Genomic DNA, 20,261 nt, shown 5'->3' on the forward strand with positions numbered 1-20,261 from the left:
TTCCTTTAGTTTTTAGCTTAAATCTTTATAATAATTCCTTTACAGCTAACACTGGTATGGTGTCAAAACCCTACATATTCAAGAAACCACTGTGAATGTTTTTAAAGCTAGAAAATGATGATTCAAAGTGGTTTGGAAATTATTTGAGGTAAGAAACATATTCAGTGACACATACAAAATGTTTTATAATACCACTGGTGTATGGCATTATCTCAAACTTCTCTGTTCCTGATGTATCATTTTGTGACTTCTCTGAATGCAGGGACTTCGTCTGTCTTCTTCACTGTTGGATCCACAATACCTAGTCCTTTCCCTGAGTTGGGTCCTCAGTGCCTTTAGTTAAATGAACTAATGGTCAGATTAAATACCACTCTTAACCCATTGGTGACTTAATTGGAAGATTAATCACTAGGGAGAATGACGTATTAACTCAATTTGGCTAGTGTTCTGTTTTCCTACTTGCCTACTACATGAATATCAACTGAACACCTTCTATGGCCATGGAATGTTCTAGATACTGAGGTACAGGCATGAACAAGACAGGGCTGGCGTTGTACTGATGAAAGATGAGTAACACATTTACAAATAATTCCAGATGGCACTACATAAAATTAAATCAGAATAGTGAGATGGAGAGGTGGATGGGGGTGTGGGTCAGGAGGGTGGTCAGAGACAGCCTACCTTAGTAGGTCACGGTTGAGTTGACATCTGCCTGATGAGAAGCAGGCAGCCATGTGAGGCCCTGGGGGGATTGTGCCCCAGGCAGAGGGAACAGCAAGTGCAAAAGCTTGAGGTGGGAACAAGATGGAAGTATTCAAAGAATAAAAAGAAGTCCATGAAGCTGGAGTGGAATGAGGGGTGGGAGACCATAGGAGGTGAGGCTGAGGGGAGGGCAGAGCGCCAGATCATGGTGGACCTTGAGAGTCTGCTGCCTGATTGCTTTTATTAGCTTTATTATTTTTCATTTTAATTTTATTGGTGTATAGTTGATTTGCAATGTTGTGTTAGTTTCAGGCGTACGGCAAAGTGATTTAGTTATCCATATACATATATTCATTCTTTTTTAGATTCTCTTCTCTTATAGGTTATTACAGAATACTGAGTAGAGTTCCCTGTGCTATAGAGTAGGTAGGTCCTTGTTGGTTATCTATCTTATATATGGTAGTGTGAGTATGTTTATACCAAGCTCCTGATTTGAACGAAGGTTTCTTTCATTAAACACCAGTACTCCTGATATTTTTTAAGCCTACTTCATAAAGATAGGATTTTAAGTAAAAAGACAAACAAACAAAAATCTATTATTTTTAATGCTTTTTGAGGAATTATGATATTATAAGACGCATTAAAGAAACTTGTTACAATAATGCTGCATATCACTAGGTGGGATATTTAGGACTTCCCTCAGTAAGCAAGTATTTGGTTTATAACAAGAGCTGGCAAACTTTTTTAAAGGGTCAGATCATACGTACATATTTTAGAGTTTGAAGGCCAAGAGGTTCTTACATAACTTGTGTGTGTGCGTGTGTGTGTGTGTGTGTGTGTGTGTGTGTTGTAATTACAGTCAACATAAATTTTACCATTTTAACCATTTCTGAATTGCAATTCCTTACATAACTATTTATAATGTAACCATTTACATGTAAAGCAATCTAAGCTCATTGGCCATAAAAAAACAGGCAGTGGATGAGAGTTAGCTGTGGGTCATCATTTGCCAACACTGGGTTTACAAAAACACAAGAACTACCCTTTTCAGCAGAATAATTGACATCAACACAAAAAAGCATTATGTATTCTGAATCTAAATAACCTTTCATTAAAGCTGTAATATGGGAAAAAGTTAGATGATCCTTTTCTATTGAACACAGATCTTACTGGTTTTGTATGTGCCAATTTAGGAAATATTGTTTGCTGAAGTTCACAGCATAGATATCAACAAATAGAGTTGATATGTGTGATGGTTAAATTCTATGTGTCACCTTGGCTAGGTTATGGTGCCCAGCTGTTTGGTCAAACACTTATGCAAATGTTGCTGTGGGAGTATTTTGCAGGTGTGATTAACATCTACAGTCAGAAGGAACAGTAATAATGTGGCTGGGCCTCATGCAATCGATTGAAGGCCATAGAATAAAAGCAAATCTCCTGGACAAGAAGTAATTCTACTTCAAGATGGTAACGGTAAAAAAATTCCTGCCCGAGTTTCCAGCCGACTGGCCTGCCCTACAAATTCAGAATTCAGACTTGCCATCCCCATAGTCGTGTGAGCCAATTCCTTAAAATAAGCCATATATACATGAATAAATCATATGTTTATCATATATAATATCTCATATATATTTTATAATGACATATGATGTATATGTTTGTTCTGTTTGCTTCTCTGGAGAACGCTGGCTGATACAATGCCCTTAGTGTGTTTTCGAGACTGAAAGGATTAAAAGTTGCTGTGACTTTTTGGAAGATTCTACCATTGAGATTTTGAAGCTTTAAGCTTTATCATCAAAGACAACACAGACTTGGTCTATAGGTTATAAAAGTCTCTGGTACTGAATTTAGAAAGCAGCCAGGAATTTGGAAAGTGACAACCCTAAGTTTTTTTTCAAATTTTACATAGCACCAGTCTTCGAAAACACCCTCTAGTCTATAAATAGAATGTACAATTGTTCAGCAATTGAATTCACTCTAGATGCAAGTCTCTATTCGCCTGTTTCCTCCCTTGGCCTTGTAAATAATCCAAATAAATCCTCTAAGTATAGTTTATGGGAGTTCCTACTCTCAATTAGTAACAGGATGCCATAAAGTGGCTGTATCTGCTACAGCGAGAACTCTGCTCTCCTCATTAACTCATCACTTCAGAGAACTCAGTGCCTAGGGGAACCCTCGTCTTGTATCAGGGTTTCAGACTGTGTGATTTTTTTTCCCCCAAGAATTGAATAATTGTGTTACTGGGGAAATAGCATCATCTGTGACAGATAACTTCTTTATTGGGGAAGATGAGTAACAGTGACTGCAGCGCTGATATCATACTTAAAAACCTAAGGGGGAAGTAAGGTGATGGTGGGTATCACCCCACACCTGTCCATAAAGCTGATGATTCATCAGCCCTAGACAATTTTTGGGGACTAATAACATCCATTGTGTCATGGCTGCTGAATCTTCCCAAGTTTAATAGATGCTGCAGACCCATGGTGCCATAGAAGCCTCTGAATTAAGATGATTCAATAGGTTCTAATTCATCCTAAATAAGTGGCTGTCTAGATAAATGAAGTTCATCAAATTGCAATGAATACCATATAACAACCTCGCTGGGATTGCATGCCCCTGGGACACGGACCATGTCTAACTGTGTGCTCTGCAACATCTCCTGTGCCAGCGCGTTGCAGTCCATGTTCAATAATAACAATATGACAGTGTGTTTGCCCTGAATCATTTTATTTTTTAGCAGCAAAGTGAATGCTTTAACTACATCAGTTAAGTCACTTAAATTCAACCGGTTAATGAAATGCCCTTATGGAATACAGTGTTGGAATCATTTTTTAAAGCAGCAACAAAACAAAACAAAACAAAATCAGTATAAATTGCACCTCATTCAATTTGTTAAAAAAAAAAAAAGACAACTCAGAGTCAGGTTTTATTTTAATTAATGATCTATATTGATGAGGTTGCCTCAGCCATGCGGGGTTCGGTTCTCTTTACTTAATAAGTTTTTTCTTAAACACCCTGGGGGACACCAGCCCAGTGACATGGTGTGGCCAGAGGAGCTGAACTGTTTAATGTGACCCTGGGTGTTCACTCTGGGATGCTTGGACACTGAGCTGGTGAGGCCAGCTCCACTTCCCCCAAGATTTTCTCCAGGGGGGACAGGCTGTGTCCAAGCTCACCTTTCATGGGCCAAGGCCTTCTTCCTTCCAGTAGGGGAACCGCAAAGTCTCATGGTGCCAGAGACTCCCAAGGGTACCCACATCCAGACCTCCCAGTGCTGAGAAGCCTGTGCACTCTCCACAGATAGGTCTGTTTTCTCACTCTTATCTATAAAAATGGGAAGTGAGGAGTGGACCGTGATCCCCTCCCTGGAGTACAGATCCACACTGTATGCACAGCCATGTCCTCGTTCCGGCTTAACCCAAAATGTTCACCTTGTTTCAATTACTTTCTCGATATACTTCCTTTCATTTTGCTCAATAAGCCTGAGAATAGGTTATGACTCATGATTAGAAGAAAAAACAAAACCCGGAACTACTGCGATCCTTAAGTTCTAAGAATTACTCATCAACTGATCACATCTCCCACTGCAGGTGGCAACCAGACAAGTGCAGTGGTCTTCATTTAATCATTTGATTTTGCCACTATATGAAGTTAATAGAATCTTATATCTGATGTCCCTAGGGATTTGTGGGTAGAACGAATAAGGGATTCTTTAGATCCATTTTTCTGCATGGGGAATTGGATATTGTTTATAAACTTTTTATATATCTCTGAGCCTCAGATTCTTTTTTATATTAGCACCTCTTTCCTTCTTATGTTTCTAGAGACCCTGCCTAGTCTTTAAAATAGTTGCAGTAGTGAAAGAGACTTGGAATCTTACGTGTGCTCTACAAAGGGCATTTTCTTATACAAAAAACCATCTGAAAGAGGTTGTCCCCATAGCAAGAGGTGTAGGTCCTGCAACTGAGTGGTTTTTATCTTCAGTTCATGGTCCCAAGACATCCATCCTGTGTACTTTGTAAACCCTCAGTTAAATCAGGATTTGTTGATTAATTTTCTCTTCTGCCTCGGACCAGCCTGGGCCTGACATTGCCGATCCACATGGGTGGTTCTATGCGTGTGTGTGTGTTTTTCCTAGCTCTTACAACCCTTGGCGTCTACCGGGTAAGACACAGAGTAGGAAGCAGTCTGGGCAAGGACTTCCTGTGAGTGGCAAGGCAGAAAAGACTCAGTTGTGGCTTGTTTCTCTCTAGCTAAAAGGACCAAAATCAGCTTGTATCTCCTCTGGGTTAGTGCACCGTATTCATGTGGGCAATAAACAATGGGCATTACCTGAAAGGTAGGAACAGGAAGGGTCCAGTTCATACCACATTCAAGTGCTATTCTCAGGAAATGAAAACACCTTCTCTTCTTTAGGGGTAGCTGATATTGTGCTTTTAAGCTGTTTCTTATATCAGGCAAATCAGTTACGGATCTCTTTCTTTTTCAAAGAGTGTACACAAGACAAGATACTAAGTGGATGGTGGTTATCAGCACTGATGCTCAAACACCATCGACTCTGTCTTGCTTCTCCCACTCCAGGGGGCAATCAGGCAAGGTCAGTTGCCTTCAGCTAGTCATCCGATCCTTGGTTACACAAAGTCAATAGAATGTAAGGAGACATGAGGTAAATGTGCTGATATAAATCTTTAGACAGTGGTTGAATAGCATGAAAGAGTTATACCCAAGACCAGTAGGAAAAGGCAACATTTTGACCATGCAATAATCTCTAAGGAGAAGGCAGGAAACAGTTACGATGGAAAGTGTGCATGAGTAGGGGGAAAACCTTTTTAGGAATTATTTGGCACAAGTGTGCTTCTTGAACCAAGGAGGACAAAGCTATCAATCACTAGAAGAGCAAGATACTTCGGAACTCCCACAAGTTCGTAACAAGCTACTCTTACCTCATGTACTTCTTGTTTTACCTAGCTTTGTGAACTAAGAATTCAGGGCAGAAACAGAAGCAGAATCAGAGGAAGAAATACAGATTTTGTTGCTGAGCTTCATGAGTTAAGAGCAGAACTTCAATATACTGCACTCCGAGAAGTTAGAATCTTTGTACTAGGTCCATTAGCACTGAAACCAGGAAATAATTTGCCTGTGGAGACCAGCATGGAACAAAGAAACACAGAAGCAAGACATACTGACCAAGACAAATGAACTAATATGAGGCTATGGTCCAAAAAAGGCAGAGACACTATCATAGACATTTCTAGTTAAGGGACTCTCTTATGCCTATGGAAATGTCAGAGTCTGAGGTGTGCTAATACTCTGTGCTGCTTTTGTATTCTTTCAGTGCAAATGTCCAGACCTAGCAGGGAAGGTGATACAGCAAAGTAATTAACAGACAGGTTTGTGAGTCAAACCAGGTCCAGGTTTGAATCCTGGTTGCGTGACTTACTACCTTTATCAGTCAGCTATTGCCACAATAATGCTGAGTAACAAATCACTCCCAAACTCAGAAGGATGCAAAAACTAGAATCTTTTACTGACTGAGGTGTCTGTGGAACAGCTAGAGCTTAGCTGATCTAGCCTGGGCTCATCTGGTCTTGGTATTGGAACATTGGTTTAGTTCAGGCATACTCAATTTATCTTCAGTTCTTCTGAGACTGACAGGCTACTTGGGCCATGTTCCTGTAACACTGAAGACAGAAGTGTGAGTTGAAAGTCCAATCACATGCAGTCAGATTTTGCACTTTGCTTATGTTATAGCCAGTTACTCCCCATTGACTGAAACAAATCACAAGACCAGCTCCTAAGTCAATGGGCAAAATACTCAACCCTTTATGAGACCAAATCAAGTATCATGGCCAGGTTCAGTATCAGTGGGGTAGGGATGTACAATCATCCAATGGGTAGGTGGGTTAGGGAGAAGAAGTGAATTTTTGAGAAACAGTAATCTAATCTACCATACTGGCTCTGTGACCTTGAACATTTTGCTTAGCCGCTCTTATTTTACTCGTCTAAGGGAGAAATAAAAGTGCTCAGCACAAATGGATGTGGGAATTAAATTGCAGAATATATTTCAAGTGTTTAGGAAAGTTTCTGGCCCTAAACACTTGAAGAGACAGTCATATCATCTGTCTCTCATCATTATCCTTCATAGATTCTACTGTGTCACCTCCTTGCTAGACCCACTGAGTAATTAGTATGTGAGTATCATAATATTCAGCTTTCTTAATTGTAAGCAATAGAAATGACTCTGTTAGATTAAACTAGAAAAGGCATTTAATAAAAGAAACATTGCAGAATCAAACTCAGGAAACGGTCAAGAGAGCAGCAGGAAATTTCACTTTGAGACCATCCATTACTCACCAGGATAGAGCTGTCACTGCCGTTGAACCCTGGATGCCCCTCTGACCCTGAACACATGGAAGCTGAATGTTCCTGCCCACATACAGTCTCCACTTGAATATACTCCCCTATGCTGCAGGTTTTAGTTTTACTGTTTCCTGGTAAAAGTCCTTAGCAGATACATCCTATTGGCTGAGAGTAGGTCACATGCCCATGAAAACAGTTTGGGCAAGTGATTCTTGACTTTTGTATTTTAACGTTTCTAGAAGAATTACGTTATCTCCCTTCAAGATTTGTTTCTTAGGGAATTTCTCAAACATTGAAAAGAGTTTCAGATATGAGACGGACCAAAATTACAAAGGCCATTCCAACTATGACCTCCAGTTCCCAATTTCGAGTTTTGCCTCTGAATTATGACTTCTGGAAAGTTTACAAAAGGATATCAGTGTTTCTTTGTGAGTAATGGGTGGTCCCAGTGTAAAATTTCCTCCCATTTGTTTTGAGGCTTTGTGCTTCCCCTCTTAGTACTCATGCTAATTGTGGGTGATTTTTAGGTTTTCCCATTTTTAAAAAGTAGTTTATCTTACTGGGTTCAAACAACTAATTTGGTGTCAGGCCTCTGGTTTCAATTTTAACCTTTTTGCTCTGGTTAGGATGTATTAAGGTATACATGTACAAGTTAGTAGGACTTAGAACATATTTTCATCATGTCAAACATATCAGGGATTACTATAGGGAGGTGCCTAAATTGACAGATATCTAACTAACATTGTCCATATTATTCTTAGTTGGTCACATAACAGTGATTTTATGGATCTAGTTCGCTGCAGCTCTAGGTTTGTCTGAATCAGCCAGACACTTTCGCTGGTAGAGCAGATAATGTGTAAACTCAGACTGAATCTTACTTCTTCAGTGTGGTAGCTGTGTGACCTTAGGAAAGTTAGCTTACTATCCTGGGCTTCAGTTTTTGTTTCCTAGGAATATAATAATTCCTACCTTGGAGGGATCTTTCAAGCCTTAACGAAATGCATATAAACATTGGGCCAATTTTTTTATCCATTCTTCTGGAGCCAGGTTGGTTTTTAACTCTTGCTTGAACAAGACAAGTTCCTTCTGGTCTTGGGGTCTTTTTAGTGCTTTTTGCCCCTTCTAATTGCCATCTCTTCTCGCTAATAACATTCATTTATTCATTTATTTAACAAATATGTATCAAGTGCCTTCTCTGTGCCAAAGATTGTTCTAGGTGCCAGGGAGGTATCAACATATAAGACAGACAAGAATGCTTTCCTTCTTAAAGCTTACATTCTAGTTAGAAGAGACAGTCTTAAATTAGAACGTTAGATGGTAGAAAAGACTAAAGAGAAAAATAAACCAGAGAAAGAGATAGGGAGGGTTAAGGCTGGAGCTACAGTTGAAATGAGATGGTCTCTGGTACAGATGACAAGTTCTCTGTGCTCCCTGGTAGCTGGAAAGGCTTTCCAGTCCCTCACAGTTAGATGGGATCATATCACTAGTTTGGGCCAATGGCTTAGTGGTAAAAGTGATATGGTCACTTCATTTAGGAATTAAAGAGAAGCTGTACATTCTTTTTTTTAAAATAAATTTATTTATTTTTATTTATTTATTTTTGGCTGTGTTGGGTCTTCGTTTCTGTGCGAGGGCTTTCTCTAGTTGCGGCAAGCGGGTGCCACTCTTCATCGTGGTGCGCGGGCCTCTCGCTGTCGCGGCCTCTCTTGTTGTGGAGCACAGGCTCCAGACGCGCAGGCTCAGTAGTTGTGGCTCACGGGCCCAGTTGCCCCGTGGCATGTGGGATCTTCCCAGACCAGGTCTCGAACCCGTGTCCCCTTCATTGGCAGGCAGATTCTCAACCACTGCGCCACCAGGGAATCCCGAGAAGCTGTACATTCTTTATGGCCATTCTTCCTCTGCCACTGAGGCCATGAGCCTGCATACTCCAGATGGTGCCAATAAAATATGGTAGAGTCTTCATCAACCTCAGTAATTGTGTGAGATACAGATTGCCTGACCAACCTACTTTGGACACATAATATGAGCAAGAAATATATATTTGTTGTGTTAAGCCATTTAAATTTAAATTTGTTAATTTACCACCACATTACGTATCTTATTCTGACTAATAACATTGGTTAGACAAGAACTCACCAAAAAGATGACTTTGAGTCACTATCTAAATGAGGTGAGGGAATAAACAGATTTTTCATCTTTCCATGTCAGCTTAAAAATGATCCTTCTTCAATATTTGCTTAATGCCACGAAATTTTAAAGCTCCACAAATACAGGAGCTGAATTTGTTTTGTTTTGCTTTGTTTTATTGAATTTCCAGCATAGTAGGAATTTAATACATTTTTGAATATGAAGAAATGGATAAACAAATATATAAATGAATGAATGAATGACACAAAAAAATTGTTAGGACATAAAAATGGTAACCATTACTGTTGTATTTAACATTTTATCTCCTTTTGCCCCTCTTATTTTTTTACCTTGTTCTTCAAATAAAAATGATAATAGATGTTTAGGTAGCCACTTTTGATTGACAGTGATATTAATTATAAGGTACATTTAGATATAAGGGAAATAGGAGTTATATTGGAACTGAGGGGCTGCTAAATATGTCAGTTTTATGTCAGTTGAGGCATAGTTGATAATAGCTAATAATGGCTAATATTTACTTATTGAAAAATAACTATGTGTCAGTGGTGTACTATGCCTTCACATGTATTAACTTATTTGTTCCGCAGAATGGGTCTATTGGTGGGTCCCGTTGGTTCCCCATTTTACAGATAAACTTGCTTAAATCCCCACAGCTGGTAAGTGACAGAGACAGGGCTTGAGCCCAGCTATTCTGACTCCAGAGCTCTGTGATTAACAATTCCATCATACTGTTTCCTCCAGGACCTCTAGATGACCTACAGGAAGTTGCCAGGTCCTCAACAGAAAGGTTCATTGGTCTCAAACTTATGATTTTCCATTCATGCAACTCAGCTCCTCTTAATATGTCTGCTTCTCTGTAGATCTATCTGCTTCCCTCACCATAAACTCATGGATTCTTCCCATCTGTGAATCATTTCAAACTTTCCCAGTTGCTTACACTCTCCTTTCTCATAACCTCAGTGATTCTTCATGCTGTTGCCCTAACATCATGGCTTCTCTCTGTAAATCCTTTCAGTTTCAACCCTGGCTACTAACTCTCTGATTTTTTCAGGACTCAAGAAAGAGTCTGTCAAAATCTTAGAAGTAGTTCAAATTTAGGTACCTGCCAGGTCATAACTTCTTGGCTACCTTATACATCACCTGTGTTGAGTCTGGTTACCAATGGTATAATCATCTGTAGCCAAGCTAGCTAAGCCTTATGGCAGAACCAATGTTGCCTGAGGATTCTCAGAGTTAAGTGCTTGATTATAGCTGTTTACTTAGGAAAGGTCATGGACATGGCAGGAATCCCAATTAATAGATGTACCATTATCGTCTACAGTGAGCCAGGCATCACACAAGACATTTAGACACATTGGATAATGTGATTTTGATGCTTGAAGGTGGGCATTATCACCATTTCCATTCTATGGACAGATACTGAGTCTCTAGAATTGCCCAATGGTCCATGGCTAAAAAATAGCAGAGCAGGTATTCAAGCTCCCTTGACATTTTTACTCCACTAAGCCACATTTCCTTTGCACATGTTTATTTTATTTAAAACTCTCTGCTCCCTTTCTACCTGAAATAAATAGCACACTTGAAAGTCACCACTACTGTCAATATTAGAGACATGTCAAAAGCTGTCACTTAGCCAGAAAGCTGTTTTGGAGTAACTGTGTAATATTATCCAACATGACAAGTTTTCATCCACAGTGGCAACATTAAAGCCAGGAGCATGTGGCTTGTGCAAAACCCCAAAGCCATTAGCTGAAACCCCAGGACCAGAAGGCTCAAGGATTCCCCACCCAACCCAAGCCGGTCTCAGCCCTGGAGAGCACAGGGCACTCTGCACCGGTAGGTTATTTTCATTCACTGGGAAATGTGCGCTGACGTTTGCTTTCTGTGCTGGTGCTCTCTGGGCATATTATCTTCTCAGTGTGGATTGGATGAGGGAAGTGAGAAGCAAACAGCAAATTCTTGGCAGCCAGAGACAGGCAGGCAACAGAGAGGAAAGGAGAAAAGCTGTCAGGGGACCGTGGAGGAGTCATTTGACTCTTGTGATGTTTATGTCATTTTTCTTCAGTCATCAGCCTGCTGTTTCCAGCCTTGAAATTTTCTTAATAAACTAAAGATGAGAGGGAATCGTAAAAATGAAGAGACTGGAAGAGGTCATCTAAATCTCTACCTTTATCCAGATTGTCGCTACCACAGAAAGGTTTTTAGCAGTTAAGATACTTTCAGGAACAAGAATGTCCAAGTTCCAGAAAAACACATTTAAATGGCATAAATAATTTTCAAAAATTCATAATTGTTTATCTATGACCCCAAGTTAGAGTAGACTTAAAGTGGGGTTTGGTACAGTTGGTTCTCCACATTTGCTTTCTGAAGTGTTGGCTTAATCTAAAGGTTGATTTTCTTTCTGTTCACAATTTGGTAGCCAATAGTGTCCAGGCTGCTTTGCTTGGTCACGGAAGAGAGAATACCACAGATCTTCCTTGACTTACCGTGGAGGTTACGTCGCGATACACTCAACATAAGTTGAAAATATCCCAAGTTGAAAATATATTTAACACACCTAACTTAGCAAACATGTTAGCTTAGCCTGGCCTGCCTTAAATGTGCTCAGAACACTCGCAGTAACCTCCAGTTGGGCAAAATCCTTTAGGACAAAGCCTATTTTATAATAAAGTGTGGAATAGCTCATGTAATTTGTTGACTACTCTGCTGAACGTGGAAAACAGAATGGTTGCCTGGGTACAGAACGGTTGCGAGTGTGTTGGTTATTTATTCCGGTGATCCTCAGCATCACAAGAGAGGACTCTACCACATATTCCTAAGTGGGGAATAGATACAAATTCAAGGTTTTCTAGGTTTCTACTGAATGTGTATCACTTCCGCACCATCGTAGTCAAAAAATAAGTCAAACCATCATAAGTCAGAACAATCTGTATTCCTAGTAGTTTTCTCAAAAGAGCAAAGGAGATTCTCTTCCAAAAGCCCAGCCCACACTACTATATATAAGATAGATAACTAACAAGGACCTACTGTATAGCACAGGGAACTTTACTCAATATTTTGTGATGATCTATATGAGAAAAGCATCTAAAAAAGAATGAATGTATGTATATGTATAGCAATCACTTTCCTGTACACCTGAAACTAACACAGCATTGTAAATCAACTATACTCCAACAAAATTTAAAAAAAATAGCATGTCACTCTTACTAAACTACTCTTAAAGCAGAAAAACAAACAAAAGCAAACAGACAAACAAACAAACGAAAGCCCAGCCCAGATAGTCTCTGGCCACATTTGTTCCACTTGAGTCACATGCCTAGTCCCAATCCGATGACTATGGCCAAGTGAGTGGGCTTTGCGGATTCCCTTGCGTTCATTAAGAAACACCCTTGCAGCTGAGGATGAAGTCATCTCACTCACACTGCACGCTAAAAGTAGGGGGAAGGGTAGTTTTCTAGACATCCTGTGTACCACGAGGAAAGATGTTCAGGGTAGCAACAACTGATCCCATGAGGCCCTTGCCAAATCTCAGCTGGGTTATTGCCAATCTGCTCATTGGGTGAGCATTGTCCCCTTTGGTCCATCTTTGATTCTGCTCCTGATGACAAATGAAACTGAAGTAGCTCACGTGGCATCCCAACTTCTTTATGAACTCTTTCCTGTCTAGCTCCTAGTTACTTTTCTACCCTGCTCTCCAGAATGAACTGCGTGAAGCTCCCTAAACATTTTTCCAGCCTTCTGCATCTAACTCACTCTTCCTCATTCTTTATTCCCATTTCGCTCTGGAGGCCTTGCATAACCTTTAATATCTTGCATAACCAACTTTGCTTCACTTACTCTGTGCTTTCATGGCAATCTGAGCTTACCCTCTATCATAGAAACAGTCTACTCTCTAGAAATGTATACAAACATCCTACTGATCTGCTTACTTTTTTTTTTTCCTTCTCAGGCATGTGAGCTCTCTAAAGGAAAGGTCCACAGCTCTGTTATTAGATCCTGGGACTCTTCATGCTATCATATAAGCATTCAGTCCCGAATGCATGTTTACTGAGTGATTATGATTTGCTAGTGAACATTGCTAAGCAGTGTGGGCATAGCGTGAGCAGAAAACAAATTCACACCCCGGTCTCATAGCCGATTCATTAAAAGAATAAATAAATTGTAAATAACAAAATGTGAGAAGAGGGGTGGGGCATCTTCCAGCATCCAAGGAGGTAGATTGAACAGAGCATGAAACTGGGTCCTCTCTGTGGAACCTCATTCTCTTTCTCTGATCTGCATTTTCATCACCTCTGCATAAGGAGCTCTCCAATGCTTAACATTCAAAAGAAGTTAATTATATTTTTATGAAATTCTACCCAAACTTTCTCCTTTTGCTCCGGAAGCGCAGGCTCAGCAGCCATGGCTCATGGGCCTAGCCGCTTGGTGGCATGTGGGATCTTCCCGGACCGGGGCACAAACCCGTGTCCCCTGCATCGGCAGGCGGACTCTCAACCACTGCACCACCAGGGAAGCCCTCCAGCTGCCATTTCTTTAAGCAGGTAAGTGTTCAACAGCGGGTAGCCCTTCCCTAGAGTACTGGTCTAATCAAAAAGCATAGTTAATACCAATGACTGATGCCAAGCCTGGAAAAAAAAAAGAATATTACAGTAAGTGGAAATTTTGTGAATTTAATACCAATTTAAATCTAGCCTTGCTCTTCTGTCAATACTTTATTTCAACCCACTGCCAAATAAACTTACACCTAATTTTTAACTAATTTTTAAAGTTGGAAAACTCTAGGGACATAATTTGTGCTAGTATCAATGATACATTAACCTAATTAATTAAAAGCTGGCTTATAATTAAGAAAACAAAGGAACAAAGGACCCTTTTGTGATGCAGTGGCCTCCATTTATTGTCATTTTTTTCACCTTCTTTGCTCACTTGCTAATTCTCAGAATTCAATAATCTGCACTGGGTATCCCAGTCATTAGTATGAATTAGCAACACTCCACTGTAATTCACCAGAGACAGAGTTTTGATAAATGGAGAAAGGGTTTTAAAGCAGATCAGTGTGGTGAAGCCAAATTCCTGGAAAGACTAGTTCCCTTTGGTAACTAGGCTTTCCTTTGGTTTCTCTATCCTGCCTTCCCTGCCATCTTATAAAATAAAAAGATAAAATGAATGGAATCTTTAAAGAAAAAACTAAATCTGAACCTAGGTTTTAATAAACTTAACATTAATAAAGAGTTTGCATGATTAGAGTACGGACTTCTAATCAATCCAGACAGATAAGATCACAGTCATAATTGCATTGGCTGTTATTATTTCCTTTTCATTTACTTGCACCGAATAGAAAATAAAGTCTTGAAATGTCTACAAATGGAAATGAAAATAATGGTTTTCAGTGATAATTTGATAGGAAGTAATTGGCCACCTGAAGAGAAAAACCCTCATTGTGGAAATAATTACATATAATTGGTTACTACAAGATTGGACTGCATTTGATACACTCAGTACAATAAATACTCTGAAACTAAAGATGCTAACATGGAGGTTTGAGGGGCTTTAGCAGCAGTGTAAATTGGAGACAATAAAACAGTTTGTAAAACGAGTAGCCAGTATGATTTGATTGGCCAACAAAATCATTTTGAAATATATTTTAATCAGCTGTCAATACTTAAAGATGGAGATTTTACACACTCATCAGGATTTATAAGGGTCTTTTTGGAAAAAAAAAGGAAATATCAGACAACACCTGGCTTTTTTTGCCACGATGGCAGCAATCCTATGGAACTAGAAGATAACCAGGGCCCAATGGATCCACTGCGTGCAGTTAGAAGACAGCCTACCCCTTGAAGATGTTTGGGTTTGTCACTCCAGGGCCAAAAACATCCTGTGTTTATAGAAACCTTCTGCAGTTGATAGTAAGTTTACATATCTTAATTTATTTTACAGAATAAATACAGCTTATAGAAAAATTAACTGAGTCTTTGTTAAAGTGCCTCCCCCAAGAAGACAAGTTAGAAGCTGAAGAAGCCAGGACATGAATCCGAGTCTTTAGTCTCTTAATCTCCTAACCTTTCAACTGAGCTCTGCTACGTCTTGTCTGAGATCATTTATGAAACTGTTCACTGGAGTAATATGTGCACTCAGGTGAAGTAAACGTCCTTTATTTGGAGCTTAAAGTACTAGCATTGGCCTCTTAGATGAAACGATTTGTTTTGTGTGAAAAATACTAAATGGCCAAGAAACTAGGTATGGTTCTAAGCTCTGACCCATATGGATATTTCTGGAAAGTTTCTTGGAGTCATTTGTTTAGTTAGAAAAATAACCAGTTTTAAATTATCACCCCTCAAACAGATCCTCTTAGGTTTTTCACCTGGTAGGATATACATCTTTTTCTCACTACCTACTCGACTTTCTCTAACTTAGGACATTTCACTTTGAGCTGTTTTTCAGGGCAATCAGAACCCTGAACAAGCTGAGTAGATAGTAAGTGAAGCTTCCTGTAAATAAGAGACATAAAATATGACATAAATAGTATTTTGGAATCCTCAAAATCTTCTGAGAATTTTCTCAGCGAACATTATCGAATAGAAGGAAACTTTGTGTTGAACCATTTCCTTGTAGGTGGAATCTTTTCAGTGTCTGTCACTATCACTTTGGCAGGGATTACTTGGCATTAGCTGTGCTGTTACTTAATAGAATGTTTTCCTGATTAACTTCATGATTCAGAAATAACATCTCAACAACAATTTCTCTATCCTTTTATTTATTTTAAGGCCAAGCTAAATGAGGACCCCCATAGCAAAATGGATATGAATAAACAATTTTGAGAGACTATAGGTAAATTGGCCAATAAGCAAAAGAAAAACATATTCGACCTTACTAGACAGAAAAACAAATTTAAAATATGTACTTTAAACAAAATAATAAGGTGTATTATTAATTGCCTATTAAATAGGCAAAACATTTTAAAATTATCGTATCCATTGTGTCCAAAAGTCCTGGGAAACTGGAATAAGGATACATTACCATATACATTATGCATTGAAAATGTGGAAATAGTTTAAATTAGGATATAATTACATGTTTGGAATTTATCATTTGGAAATAATTCAGGGTAAACACAAATATTTATTTATAAAGATGGCAATAATCACATTTTGTTATACTATTAAAAAATTAAAATAATACTAGTAATAACTTGGAAGCAAATTAAATCCCTAAGTATAGTGTATCAGATCAATTCTCTAACATACATACACTTGAATTGCCACACAGTCTATGATTTTGTAGAATATTTAATGATATAGAAGTACATCCCCAGTATAAGTTTTAAAAAACTTCTGAAAAATATATAAATATGATCCTATTTCTGTGTATACACAAACACCTAGATGTTAGAAATGTATTGAACCATACACTCTAAGATGTCAACCATGCTTACAGGGTGGCAGAAATATGGGTGATTTTTTTTGTGCTTATTCATATTTTCAAAGTTTGTTTCAAAGAATATATATAAATTTTGTTATTGATAAAAATAGAATGGAGCATATTAAAAAACCAGCTGAATATTATTATTTCTTGACAAATAAATCCCATACAGATGACTTAATCCTACATTCTGTTGATTCAAAGGTACCAGGGATTATTCAAAGCCAATCTTCTATCACATCTTGCTTGGACCACTGCAATGGATGCCTAATTGGTCATGTCATTCCACAGCTTAAAACCCTTCAGTGGCTTTCCAGTGCAAATAAAACCCAAATTGTGTACATGACTTGGTCCCTTGTCTGACTCTTTCATCTTATCTCATACCACTCTCTTTCCCTCTAATCACAATCACACTGTTTCTCCAATAAAGTAAAAATCTTTCTGCCTTCGGGACATTGCACCTGCTGTTCCTTCCTCCTGGAATGTTCTCCCTTTTCTCTCCCTATTCCAGACTTTTTGCATGACTGGCTCTTTCTCACATTCTGCATCTCAGCTCACCTATCACTTTCTGAATAAGGAGTAGCCATCTCCTGACAAAAACCCTCTGTGGCATCCACCTGTTTTCTAGTCTTTAGAGATCTTCTCACTGCATCCATTTTTCTTGCTTAGATATTGTTTCACAGTTCTTAAACACTGATTATTTCTATAATATTAGTTTCTTGCTCTCAAAGTGTAAACAAAGACCTGTTTTTACTATTACGTAAAATAATAGTACATAATAGACCTGCTCACTATTACGTCCCCAAGCAAAAGAAAGATGCTTTGTACGTTGAAGGTGCTTCATAAAGACAAGGAAATTTTGCCTCCCAGAATACATGGCTTCCTGTGAAGCTACCCAGCCTCAGAAAGAAAGAAAAGGTTGACTCCAGATGCCAGTAAGGACCTAAGAGCTGGAGTTGGGGATGTCTGCCCTTTGCTTGGGAGGCAGTATTATCAGTCATTCTCCCTCTCCTGAGCTCGTTTCTATTCTGTTATCTATTCTTTTTGCAATTCAGGCTCCTGATCCTCTACTTGTTCTCTATATTTTCCCTTCTTCAGAGCTTCTACTGACTCGTTTCTCATAATTTTTTTTTTTTTTTTTTTTTTTGGTGGTACGCGGGCCTCTCACTGCTGTGGCCTCTCCTGTTGCGGAACACAGGCTCCGGACGCACAGGCCCAGCGGCCATGGCTCACGGGCCCAGCCGCCCCGCGGCAAGTGGGATCCTCCCGGACCGGGGCACGCACCCGCGTGCCCTGCATCAGCAGGCGGACTCCCAATCACTGCGCCACCACTGAAGCCCGTTTCTCATAATTTTGATTTGCCTATAATACCTCACAGAGATTGTTATAAAGCAAAATCACCATCATAGCATTTTAATCCTTATTTCATGTAATTTCCAAATAGCTGTATTAACACCAGTATTAATGCCAATATTTTTAATAAAAAGTGAAATATGATTGCTGTCAACTTCTACACCAACATAAATATAATAAAAGACATATATATAATTATAATTTTTTTAGGAGTCACATTAAAAAAGTAAAAAGAAGCACATTAACATATGAAATTAATACCAATACTGTATTTTTTAATACTGCGTTTTATTTTAAAAAATACTCCAAAGTATTTTTTTCAACAGATAGTCAATATAAAGGTAGTGAGGTATATTTTTATTCCTTTTTTTTCTATGAAGTTTTCGAAATCCAGCATGTACTTTACACTTATGGCAGACCTCAATTTGGACTAGCCACGTTTCAAATGTTCAATAGCCACTTATGGTTGGAGGCTACTGCATTGAGCAATATGGTTCTACATTGTATATCAGACTCTGTTCTACTTGAGAGAAAATTAAGGTTATTCGGGCCTTTTGGCTAGAGTATCCCCGAGGCAGATGGTTGGGAAATATAACCTTTGTTAAGATAAATAAGAGTGTCCATGGTGCTGGAGGGATGGCAGTGATGAGATCCTAAGAAATGAACTTGGTCTTATGAGGAGGATAAAGGAGCAGGGGGAAAAGAGGGACCCACACAAGTGAAGAAGGGAGATGGTTAGGCTCTAGGGAAGTAGCTAGAAATTGGGCCTCGGAGACCCTCCCCACCTTTTCCCTGTCCTCTTCTCTCCCAATCCCCTTACCTCACCCTCCTACTATTTTCCTTAAAGTAACGGCTACCACTCTAAGCCAAACCTATCAGGGCCTGCAGAAGTAACAACGAACCCAAATTGGTCCTTCCTGGTATGAAAATGATTACTAAACATATGAGAAGATGATCACCTTAGAAAGAAGAATTGGAAACATCAATAAAATACTGGGGAAAGATTTTAAACAAGGGAGAAATACAGTTAGAACACTTTCAGAGTACTGCTTGGTTCCATCAGTCTTTTTGTGTAACTTCTAAAGTTTTAAATTATTCAGGTTTCAGATTTTTTATAAATGGTAAAATAATGACATCATGGAAGAAAGAGACCAGTGTTTTGGTATTTAAAAGTATCATAGTGCAGTCAATGTGGGCTCATAAAACTGATATTACCATGACAAATTTCATCCACCCTGGTCTCTTGTCTCAACTCTTATTCTCATTGCTTAAGGACAAATTCTCTCCATGCTTTTGTCATTCAAGTTCCTTAGTGAGAAAATCTTATTTGCCCCACTTTTTGCATTTGGCCAAATCATCACTTGCTGGCTTGTTTCTGGATGGACAATTCTTGAGCCAGGTCATCTAGTGGTTCAACCAGCTGAGGCCAGGAGAGGCAATGTGAACCCCTGGGAACTGTGGACAGGTCAGGTAATAAACAATATTTTTTAGCATACTTGTGCATTGGGCAATCTGGGTGGCCAGCTGGCTAGCTGCTTGATTTTCTTCAAGGAAGTACGGGGTAGTAGATGAGAGTGTGGACTAGGAAATCAGACTTCTGGGTTCAGTTATTGATTCCGTCAAGAACAAGCTGAATGTACTCAGGTGCTTACTTAACCTCTCTGCAAATTTCTCATCTATCATGGAGATACTAATAGCGTTGACCTCTTAGTTATTGTGAGGGTTAACGGAGATAACCTATGAAAGCTATTTGAATAGAGCCTGGAATATAGTAAGTGCCTTATAGTATTATTTTTTCTTCTCTCATTTATGCAGTGCTAAGCATACCTTTGGCACACTGTGCTTTGTCTTGCTGATCTTCGCAAAAGCTATGAACAATGGGTATTATAATCCCCATCCCACCTATGAGGCTACCAGGGCTAATGAAGGTTAAGCAACCAGCTTAAAACCACACAATTCATAAATGGCAGGGATGGGAACTACAATGAAGGTGGAATGATTTCAAAGGTCCCAAGAGACCATAAAATATATAATATAAGAACTGAGTGACAAGAGTCAGCATACTTAGGGGCATTTCATTTCAATGTGTACTTGATTATTCCAGAATGCAACCTCAGGATCTTATTGGTTTCCAAAAGGCCTCAATCCTCATCCTGTGTCCTATTCATTTACATGCTTATGTTGCCAAAATGCAAGACCTACCACTGAGAGTCCCTACTCTGTACCTTTGGGTCCCACTGCCATCAAGTAATCACTGATATGTTGAAAAGTTGTGT

The sequence above is a fragment of the Physeter macrocephalus genome, chromosome 7 (genome assembly GCF_002837175.3).
Source record: "Physeter macrocephalus isolate SW-GA chromosome 7, ASM283717v5, whole genome shotgun sequence".
Lineage (NCBI taxonomy): Eukaryota > Metazoa > Chordata > Mammalia > Artiodactyla > Physeteridae > Physeter > Physeter macrocephalus.